This window comes from Octopus sinensis, linkage group LG24 (genome assembly GCF_006345805.1).
Source record: "Octopus sinensis linkage group LG24, ASM634580v1, whole genome shotgun sequence".
NCBI lineage: Eukaryota > Metazoa > Mollusca > Cephalopoda > Octopoda > Octopodidae > Octopus > Octopus sinensis.
Window position 1 is genome coordinate 15,128,364 of NC_043020.1, and position 12,711 is coordinate 15,141,074.

Genomic DNA, 12,711 nt, shown 5'->3' on the forward strand with positions numbered 1-12,711 from the left:
CAGCTAACTCTGATGAGCGTAAAGTTATATAATCAGTTTGTTACCTAACACTCCTTTGAAGTCTTAATGCGAAACCGATTGGTAAAACCAGCTGTGATGAATATTTAATACTATACATTTCAGGTAATATATAAATGTGTATGTGTGTGTGTATGTTTAGAAGGCTTTTTTGTTATGGCTGATCAGAGAATGACCATCAGTCCTGCATCTATGAAGTGCTTAGCTATGTAGATGATTCATCAGACCCACCTCCAGTTGTAGAGAAGTTATGTGCCTCCAGCTGTTTGAGTCTGGTGAGTCACTTATACAGCTAAGCTCCTTATTTGTGAGAAATCAATGGTCACTCTCTGACTAGCCATAATAAACAACCTTCTACATATTAGAGAGTGCTTCTTTTCAAATTTTTCAACTGCTGACTGGTTATATATATATATATATATATATATATATATTTATAGAGAGAGAGAGAGAGAGAGATAGATATATATATAAAATATTAGAAAAAAAACACCTTTTATCAATTCAAAATGAATAATTAAATTAAACCATCTAGAAAATACATATAATAGAAAAGTTAAAATTAAGATAACAATTAAAAGTAAAGATTAAATAAAAAAAAAAAAAAATAATATAGTGTATATAATAGGTTTTTCTGCCTATTATATACATTATATTATTTTTGTAATTTACTTAATCTTTACGTTTTATTGTTATTTGAATTTTATTCCCTCAAATAATAATTATATAAATATATATATAAATGGAGAGAAAAAATATAACATGATGAAGTGATAGGAAGACAGAAGCTAGAAGCTGAGTGGAGGGGAGATAATAACAATTACCCGGCTCAACTGGGGTTCACAAGCATATGTGTGTATGTAAGAATGATGTGTGAGAATGTGTACGTAATATACATACATATATACACACACACATACATACATACATATATACAAACATACATATATATATATATATATAGATATATATATATATATATCATATATATATATATATATATATATTAGGAAGGGCGTTAGGAAGGCATCCAGCCGTAGAAACACTGCCAGATTTGAATGGCCTGATGAGCTCTTCTGGCTTTCACACCCAGTAGAACCGTCCAACCCTGCTAGATGGAAAGCGGACGTAAACGATGATGATGATGATGATGATGATATATACAACTTATAAATAAAGGGAAACGAAAAAATTCTAATGCCAAATATGCCGAAATTGGACATATTATCCATAACCATATAATTTTTATACCATATAAAATTTTATACCATAAATTATATGGTTATGGACAATATGTCCAATTTCAGCATATTTGGCATTAGAAATTTTTTCGTTTGCCCTTATTTATAAGTTGTTTATAAATTTAACCTTTAGAGGTATTTTTTTAATATGCTGGCCATTTGATAAAATATTTTTTCGAAAATATTATATTATACCTATATATATATATATATATAATATATATATATATATATATATATTATATATATATATATATATATATATTATGTAGTATGTATGTATGTGTGTGTGTGTGTATGTATGTGTGTGTGTGTGTGTGTGTAAGGTGCAGGTATTGCAGTGTGGTAAAAGGTTTGCCTTCCAAGCGTATGGTTCTATGTTCAGTCCTACAGTGTGGCACCTAGGGTAAATGTCTTTTACTACAGCCCCTGGGGCAACTGAAGCCATGTGAATGGATTGGGTAGATGGAAACTGAAAGAATCTCATATATTTTTATATATAGATATAGTGTATGTGAGTATATATATATATATATATATATAATAGCTTAAAAGCTGCTTGATAGGGCGGTTATATACTAGTTTAAAAGCCCCGCTATTGGGTAAATAGCTTTTGAGCAACTGACACTGAATGGGAAGATCTGCAAACAGATCTCTGACTTGTTTTGAAGAATTTGTTGCAATTGCTTCCTCCAGGGTCATATCCCAATGATGATCATATTCATCACAAAAAATTATGTAAAAATATTGCTGAAAACAAGTGCAGTAGTGAAAACTTCGGAATCCAAAATTTTAGGATTGCAGGTTTGGATTTGGCCCTGAATGTTTTTAATTTACTCACAAAATTAGCCTTTAGATTATAAAAATTGTCATCATACAAAGAAAATTTGTTGCAAAAAGTCACTTAAAAAAATTGACAAAAACAATTACAGTAGTGAAAACTTCGGAATCCAAAATTTTAGGATTGCAGATCCAGATTTGGCCCAGAATGTTTTTAATTTACTCACGGAGTCAGCCTTGATTCCAAAATTATATGATATGTTGAGCTACGGCCTCTAGGAGTAAAGTTGTAAAATTGTGACACACTGATACACTGACATTCACATTTATTATATTATATTATATCATTATATTATATTAAGGCAGTAAGCTGGCAGAAATGTTAGCATGCTGGGCGAAATGCTTAGCAGTATTTCGTCTGTCTTCGTGTTCTGAGTTCAAATTCTGCCGAGGTTAACTTTGTCTTCCTTCCTTTTGGGGTCAATAAATTAAGTACCGGTTGTGTACCGGGGTTGATCTAATCGACTGACCTCTCCCGCAAAATTTCAGGCCTTGTGCCTTGAGTAGAAAATATTATATTATGTTATATCAAGGCAGCGAGCGGGCAGAAATGTTAGCACAATGGGTGAAATGGTTAGCAGTATTTTGGCTGTCTTTATGTTCTGAGTTCAGATTCCGCCGAGGTCGACATTGCCTTTCATCCTTTTGGGGTCAAAAAATTAAGTACCTGTTGCATACTGGGGTTGATCTAATCAACTGGCCCCACCCTCTCCCAAAATTTCAGGCCTTGTGCCTTGAGTAGAAAAGATTATTGTATTATATTAAGGCAGCATGCTGGTAGAATCATTAGCACACCAGGTGAATTACTTAGCAGTACTTTGTCTGCCATTAGGTTTTGAGTTCAAATTCTACCAAAGTCGACTTTGCTTTTCATCCTTTTGGGGTCAATAAAATTAGTGCCAGTTACATACCGGTGTCAAGGTAATCAATTTAATCCCCTCCCCCAAAATTTGAGGCCTTGAGCTTCCAGTAGAAAGGATTTAATAAAGTTGAAAATTTATTATAGTAGATATGTTTAATTTTGGGGAAACTTTATTTCAATTAAAGTGTATTTTATATGTGTGTGTGTGTTTGTATGTATGTATATATATATCTATCTATCTATCTATCTATCTATCTATTAAAGAAAGCAAAAAATAAAACAAAAATGATAGTGTTCAGTATGTTGGCCACAGGAATTTCTGTCAAAGGGACATGGTTAAATAAAGTTGTACATCATCTCCCTCTTTCTCTCACACACCCACTCTTTCTTTCTCTTTTATTATTACTCCCACTGCCACCATCAACACTGCTACTTTTAATAGAACATCATCAACTCTCCCTAAATTTCTTTGTCTCTCTTTCTTTCCTTCTCTTTTTCTTTCTCTCTCTCTTTCTGTCTGTCTTTGCCACCGCCCTCAATATCTCTATGCTTACTATTGCTCTCACCCCATCATGAGGAATAGTAGGAATGTCATTGAATAGTGAGAGAGGGTGGGGTCTAAGTGTGACACACTGACACACAGAAATTAGATTTCGTATTTATTATATCAGATATAATGTATGTGTACATATATATATATATATATATATATATATATATATATATATATATATATATATATATACATACATACATACACACACACACACATATACATAATGTATGGTGTGTGTATGTGTGTGTGTGTGTATAGATATATATAGATATCATATATATATCATATATATAATGTAAGTATGTATATAACTATGTGTTTTTGTCTGTCCCCTACTTCCACTTGGTAATGTAACCACTGTTGTGTTGGTTTGTTTACATCCCTAAAACTTAGCTGTTTGTCAAAAGAGACTGATAAATAAGGGTCAGGGTTAGAAAATAAGAACCGGGGTTGATTTGTTCGTCTAAACATTACAAGGCAGTGCACCAGCATGGCCATGGTCCACTATGTGTGTGTGTGCGTACACACACACACACACACACATGCAGGTACACATGTCACCACTATTGTCATCTTCACCATTAATTTAATAGCAAGTTGTATATCAATGAGTATCCATAAAAATAGGCTGATGTAATATGTGTGTGTGTGTGTGTGTGTGTGTGTAGACACAGGATGGAATATGATTGATTCATAGCCACAGCCTGTTGGAGTGAAATAGTGAATGAGGAATACATTTGCAAGAACAAACACATATTACAATACATTAACTATCTGTCTATCTATCTATCTATCTATCTATCTATCTATCTATCTATCTATCTATCTATCTATCTGTCTGTCTGTCTATCTATCTTATCTATCTATCAATCTATCTATCTATCTATCTATCTATCTATCTATCTATATACCTATCTATCTCTCTATATACCTATCTATCTTCTCTCTCTCTCTATCTATCTATCTACTTATTTATCTCTCTCTCTCTCTCTCTCTCTCTCTCTCTATCTATCTATCTATCCACCTATCTGTCTTTCTGTGTCTCTGTTTGTCAGTCTATCTACCAACCTATACATACATATATGAATATGCACACACACACACACACACAGACACACACACACACACACACACACACACACACGCACACACACAACTGAGTGGATTGGTGCAAAGCAAGATTGAAAAATTAGTACTCCAATACCAAAAGTAGTTTACAGTACTGTTCCTGTGAAAAACTGAAAAAAGCTCGGAGTAACTGTATGTGGTATTTTCTCAGCTTCAAGGAAATAGTACATATATGTATAATTTTATGTGTGTGTGTGTGTGTGTGTGTAGATATTTATATATGTTTATATATACAAGGGGTGTTGAAAAGGACCTGGCTTTGGGTAAAAGAAAATATAGGAGGATCAGTTAATTATGGTTTTATTCAAGATATTCTCCTCTCAGATTTATACACTTTTTGCAGTGGTCCTTCTGTTTTTCTAAGCCCTGTAGAAGAACTCTGAAGGCTGGGCCTCCAACCAGGCCTTTTGTGACAACCTCAAAGCCAGGAACTTTTTGGCAGTCCCTCATATATATATGTGTGTGTGTATATATACATACATAAATACATACATACATATATACATACATACATATAAACATGCATGCATATAAACATACATACATACACACATACATACATACACACATACATACATACATACATACATACATATATACATATATACATACATACATACATACATGCATACATGCATACATACATACATGCATGCATACATACATACATACATCGGGTCGGGACCCCCTTCGGTCATGACACTGATCATGGGATTGCACCTAGAAAGTTACCCTCCTAGTCACGAGCCTGGGCAAGGTTGTTCATGGAAGACCAGCAGTCGCCCATGCATACCGGCCTCCCGTCTCCATGCCACCAGTGTTATCCAAGGGAAAGGCAGCAGCCGATACAGCTTGGCACCTGTGATGTCACAACTCATTTCTACAGCTGAGTGAACTGGAGCAACGTGAAATAAAGTGTCTTGCTCAAGAACACAACACGCAGCCCGATCTGGGATTCGAACTCAGAACCTCACGATCGTAAGCTCGACGCTCTAACCACTGAGCCATGCGCCTTCACATACATGTATATTTAAAGCTCAGTATGTTTGTGTGTGTAAACCCACATAACTTCTGAAGTTCACAACTGATTTTCTTCAAACTGATAACAGACAGTACTTATGTTTTAGAGATGGTTTTAGACTCTTAAACGTTTTCACACATTCAGTAATGAAGCTTCGGAGGTCAGAAAACCCCCTTTCATGAGCTAAGTACGACTATTGTGGAGAAGGGAGGTAACTCTTTGTGAAGGAACTTGTCTTAAAATTTGCTAAGATATTGCTATTATTTACCTTTTTTATTATTCCTTATTAATGTACAATTGTCATCTTACTTTATTATGTCATATTTCTTGACAAAATGTCTCTAAAGAGATTCTCCATTGGTTAAAAAATGGTAGTAGCAGACAAATTGAAAAGGAGAGCCAATGAATTGTGACACGAGACTTCAATCAGACAATCACAAAATGCTGCATGTATAGCTATTGCAATAGTAATGAAAAGTGACAAGCAGCATAGTATTCACCTTACCATGAATGCTGCATTAACAGCTTCAGCCAGTACCTGCCCCCTCTTACCACAGGATAACTGTTGTCGTAGTGTTGCCATCTCTAGCCAACAGTTATCCTGTGCCAAAGAAGAGAAATAACTCAGAAACCATGGTCCGCTGATGCCCTTTTAGGCTGAGTTGGGACATTAGCTCCCTTATTCGAGGTATATGGATGCAGTTGTGCATTGGTAGCAAGCAGGAAAAGATGCTTTCCTGGGGCTAAACAAAAGTAGTAATATCATCCTAATCAGGGATGCCACTTAACATTGGCAAATAGATTTTACTCTGTAGTACCGTTACCATTTACTTCTCGCTCAGAGATTTAAGGATGATTGTTTTCCTCTTTTCCAGATCAGTGATTGTGTGTCACTTTAAAAGTATATTCCTCGGACAATGCCATCTCTAATTATTTTTCTCTTTTATTCTTTTACTTGTTTCAGTCATTTGACTGTGGCTATGCTGGAGCACTGCCTTTAGTCGAGCAAATCGACCTCAGGACTTATTCTTTGTAAGCCTAGTACTTATTCTATCGGTCTCTTTTGCCGAACTGCTAAGTTATGGGGACGTAAACACACCAGCATCTGTTGTCAAGCGATGTTGGGGGGACAAACACAGACACACAAACATACACACATATATATATACACATGACGGGCTTCTTTCAGTTTCCATCTACCAAATCCACTCACAAGGCTTTGGTCAGCTCAAGGCTACAGTAGAAGACACTTGCCCAAGGTGCCACACGGTGGGACTGAACCTAGAACCATGTAGTTGGTAAGCAAGCTACTTACCACACAGTCACTCCTACGTCTCTCTCTCTCTATATATATATATATATATATCGTCCGTAAACATTAATCTGAAGAAAGAAGTACACTCTAAGTTATACAGCAGTATATATTAAAGTTAGGTGAGGCTGGTTTATGGGATTACTTTAGGTTTCATGCCCATAAAGGGCCTGGCTTTATGATGTATCATCAAATTCCAAAATCAGTTAGCTAAAGGCCTCTCTAGTGAGTGGCCTCTGTAGAATAGGAAATGAGCTCGTGCTTACATTACACAAAATTGCTGCTAGTCTATTGGAACCCACAAGATAGCAGTGCCACAGGCGATCGACAAGCAAAGGGACACAACCCCTTTGTTAACATCGGCGATCGATAGCCAAGGGGAGACAATCCCCTTTGTTGACGTTGAATAACAAGCTCATTTTCTCCTCCATATTCTAGAGAAGCCACTTAGAAGAGAATCCTTCAGCCAACAGATTTTGGGATTGGATGATACGCCATAAAGCCAGGCCCTTTATGGACATGAAACCTAAGATAATCCCATATACCAGCTTCACATAACTTTAATATATATATAAAATAATAATAATAATAATAATAATAATAATAATTGTGTACAGTGCTCAGGTGCACTACAACTCATCTAAAGTGTATATATAATCAGGTGTAGTTTCGGCGGATTTCGGAAAGCATGAGGGCCTTAAAAGATGCAGTGTCATGGCAGTCAACAACTGACGCAGGCAGTTTATTCCATGCTTCAGCAACTCTGAGCGTGAAAAAATGTTTCCGAAAGTCATGAGAGCTGTATTGTTTTCTGACTTTGTAGGCATGTCCACGTGTGTTAGACACATGGAGATCAAAAAGGTGTTCAGTGTTGTTGTTGGTGAGGTGGTTGATAACTTTGTGGTGTTTACCAAGTCCGTCGCCAGACGCCGGAGCTTCAGTGAATCCATGCCCAGGGAAACAAGGCGCTCAGAATGGTAGGTGTCTGATGGAGGGTATGCGTTTGGTTGCACGTCTCTAGACAGATTCCAGGAGGTCAATGTTCTGTGCAAGATAGGGGTTCCAAACTGATGATGCAAATTCCAAGTGTGGTCGTACCATAGCTGTATACGGTTTTAAATAGATGGCTGGAGAGCGGCTAACTGAAGACCTGCTGAGTGATGCCAAGACACCCTCGGCCTTCCTGACAATCTTAGAGATATGCTTTGTCCAACGCAAATCACTGCTGACAGTGATGCCTAGGTCACGCTCGCAAGAGGATTTCTTGATATCAGTGTTGTGGAGGGAGTATGTGAACGCAGGGTTTTTTCTCCCAAAATGCATGGTGGTACACTTGTCCACAGCCAGTTTCAGTTGCCAGTCTGTGATCCATTGCTGCATTGTGTCTAGGTCTGATTGCAGGAAAGAGTTGTAGACATCAGGATCTGTCCTCTTGATTTCAAGGTACAGCTTGATGTCGTCTGCATATTTCAATACTGTGGCATTCTTTAAATTGGCATCTATGTCGTTAATGTATGCCACAAACAAGAGGGGACCAAGGACAGATCCCTGTGGTACACCCGATGACATCTCATATGGTGTAGAGTGCTGTCCTAGAACTGTGACAACCTCCTTTCGGCTGAGGATGAAGGATTTCAACCAGTTAAAAAGGTCATCCCCCACACCCATTGCAGAGAGTTTCACCATAAGCCTTTTGTGTGGCACAGAGTTGAAAGCCTTAGCAAAGTCAAGGTAGACAACATCCACCCATGAGCCACTGTCAGTAATCTGAGTAATGTCCTCAAGGAACTCGACAAGCTGGTCACTGCAGCTGGAGTTAGGGACAAATCCATATTGTGAGGGTCGGATGAGACTGTGAGAGCTCCAGAAGTTCCAGAGTGTTTCTCTGACACACGATTCCATCAGTTTTGCAATACAGCTAGTGAGACTGACTGGGCGATATATACATATATATACATATATATCTTTATATACATATATATACATATATACATATATATCTTTATATACAAAATAAGAAAATGGAGGAATAGATTTCTTTCAATCATCAACTTCCAGATAATACCAATTCATATAATTTATTAACTAATTATTTAGATTAAATAGGAACATCCAAATCCAACAGAATAAGACAGAATAAAACAATATACATCAATAAGTAAGATAATACCATAAAAAATGATTTGGTATTATCTGGAAGTTGATGATTGAAAGAAATCTATTCCTCCATTTTCTTATTTTGTATTATGAATTTGAGGTAAAACATTTTACCTTCGCCCATATAATACAATAAATGAATTTATTGCATTGCAATTCTAAGCATTTATGTATTAGCCTTCTGGGTACTTTATTGGCAGTATATTGGATAAATGATATCCCATAGTGGGTCACACTCGTAACCCCTATCTCACTTTGTATCTTTATATACATATATATTTTTTATCTTTCATCTGTTTCAGTCAGGAGACTGCAGCCATGCTAGGGTGCCACCTTGAAGAATTGATCCCACTGCTTATTATTATTTTTTAAGCCTGGTACTTATTTCATTGGTCTCTTTGGCTGAACTGCTTAGTTATGGTGAGGTAAACAAGCAAACACCAGTTGTCAAGTAGAGTTGGGGGACAAGTACAGACACAAGGACACACACACAGAGGATGGGCTTTTTTCAGTTTCTGCCTATCAAATCCACTCACATGGCTTTGGTAAACCTGAGGCTGTAGTAGAAGACACTTGCCCAAGGTGCCATTCAGTGGGACTGAACCCAGAAGCATGTGGTTGGGAAACAATTTTCTTACCACACTGCCACACCTGTACCTATGTATGTGTACATATACAATATGTATTTATATATAAAGATATGTTTAAATATGTTACCAATACATATATATATTTACATCCATATTTATATATATATAAATAGGTGCAGAAGTGGCTGTGTGGTAAGTAGCTTGTTTACCAACCACGTGGTTCCGGGTTCAGTCCCACTGCGTGGCACCTTGGGCAAATGTCTTCTACTATAGCCTTGGGCCGACCAAAGCCTTGTGAGTGGATTTGGTAGACGGAAACTGAAAGAAGCCCATCATATATATGTATATATATATATATGCGTGTGTGTGTTTGTGTATCTGTGTTTGTCCCCCCAACATTGCTTGACAACCGATGCTGGTGTGTTTAGGTCCCTGTAACTTAGCAGTTCGGCAAAAAAGACCGATAGAATAAGTACTGGGCTTACAAAAGAATAAGTCCCGGGGTCGAGATGCTTGATTAAAGGCGGTGCTCCAGCATGGCCGCAGTCAAATGACTGAAACAAGTAAAAGAGTAAAGAGAGAGTATATATATCCTTGTTCATCTCTTTGTTTTATGTCTGTTTTTACATGGTAGCATGGGTTAGATCTTTATATAATTGAGGCATTGTTTTACAGCCAGATATCCTTCTTCTCACTAATCCTTATCTGTTTTTAACATAAAGGAATCTCTTGTTTCACACATCTTCAAAGGAGCAAAGTGAGAGGAAAATTTTTGTGGACAGGAGAAGGGACAACATCACTGCTTGTAGCTCACAATTTTAATAGAGTGCAAACACAGACACATGCCTGTACACACACACACACACACACACACACACGCGTGTGCACAGGCATGCATGTATATAGCTGTTAGATTTATATGCCCTTCTAAATCAGATATAGATAGGATTAGCAAAAAGCTTATAGATAGAGTAATCCCTTCACTTTAATCTAAAATTACACTTAGTTTATGGTTTAACACTGTAGATGTCATAGATTAGTTTAGGGAATTGAAAGATAAAAATCAATTATATTTCTACAACTAGATAGGTGCAGGAGTGGTTGTGTGGTAAGTAGCTTGCTAACCAACCACATGGTTCCAGGTTCAGTCCCACTGCGTGGCACCTTGGGCAAGTGTCTTCTACTATAGCCTCGGACCGACCAAAGCCTTGTGAGTGGATTTGGTAGACGGAAACTGAAAGAAGCCCGTCATATATATGTATATATATATATATATATATATATGTATGTGTGTGTTTGTGTGTCTGTGTTTGTCCCCCAAGCATTGTTTGACAACCGATGCTGGTGTGTTTAAGTCCCCGTCACTTAGCAGTTCGGCAAAAGAGACCGATAAAATAAGTACTGGGCTTACAAAGAATAAGTCCCGTGGTTGATTTCCATTTATATATCCACTCACATTATTTTAGAGTCGGAGAAGATCTTATAGAATCTCCCATACAAATAGAATAAGGGAAAGAACTCTGCATGCTCCCTTTCTCTTTCTCTCTGTCTCTTTCTCTCCCTCTCTCTCCCCTCAGACTGGTAGATATGGGGAAGTAACCCTACAAGTTCTACCAGATGTGTCAGCAAAGTAGATTAGACCCTGCTGCTTCTCTTATACAGCTGGAGGAGGGGAAGTAATCATGATACCACAAAGTCTGCAAGACATAGCCACGTAATTTACTTGTTGAGCACTCTTCAAGGTATTCGATGTCTCGAAGATATTAAATGGGTTAGGCATAAATCAACTTGCTTTGGTATATTTGTTCATGATGGAAAGTTTAGTATTGATTCCCACATGACTAATTGCTCTGGGTTCCCAGAGAATATTTATTTTGTAACACTCCTGCTGGAGTGAATTGTCACACAAGCAAATGCTTGTCAAAAATTATATATGTCTATCTGTCTGCCTGCCTGCTTTCCTTTCTGCCTGTCTGCCTGTTTGCCTGTCTGTCTGCCTGCTTGTCTGTCTGTATGTACGTACGTATGTATGTATGAATGTATGTGTGTGTGTGTGTGTGCATGCATGTGTATGTATGTATGTATGTATGTATGCATGTCATTATTCAGTGTTATCTTAAGGCAGTGAGCTGGCAGAATCATTAGCACACTGGGCGAAATGCTTAGCGGTATTTCATCTGCTGTTACGTTCTGAGTTCAAATTCCACCAAGGTTGACTTTGCCTTTCGTCTTTTTGGAGGTCAATGAAATAAGTACCAGTTATGCACTGGGGTAGATATAATCAACTATCCCTTCCCCCAAATTTTCAGGCCTTGTGCCTACAGTAAAAAGGATTATTCAGTTTTATTTTAAGATTTCTTGTCAATAGAGAAAGAACCAGTTTCTAACTTAGATCCAAGGCTCCTTCATAGGAATTTCAACAATATCTAGAAACAAAGTCATGGGTATGTAGTGGTAGCATGAGTGCTCTTGAACTTTAGCGGTCCACATTGTAGCTTTCCACTACCCATTTTGGTTCACCACGGGATGGTTAGATCCATTTAGTTTTACTTGGACTGCCCACATCTTTAATATGATGGACTAGCTTAGTGTCTGTTTGTCAGTTATAAAATGGGAAGTTCTGGCTCGCTAAGTCCCTAGGGAGGATAGTTTTGTTATGAGTGACCTGGAACGTGATGTGAAAACAATTTGGATTTCAATTTGCAGTTTTCAGTTTGAGCAGATTTCAAACTAGAATCCTGGACATTAAGCTTAGCATCCTACCAACACTTGAATAGAAGTAACCAGAATTATTGTGAAGCTGTATTTCAGGATTTTCTACCACACTTTTACTACATATTGAGCAGGACCATTTTCTTGAAAGGGTTAGTGGCTTGTCTGTTTTCCTGCTTACAAGAAATTTGGTCTTTGCTAAGTGAACTCTAAAGTCCTTTGATTCCAGTGTTTGCTTCCACATCTAGACTTTCATTTCTAGGTTTACTTCCAC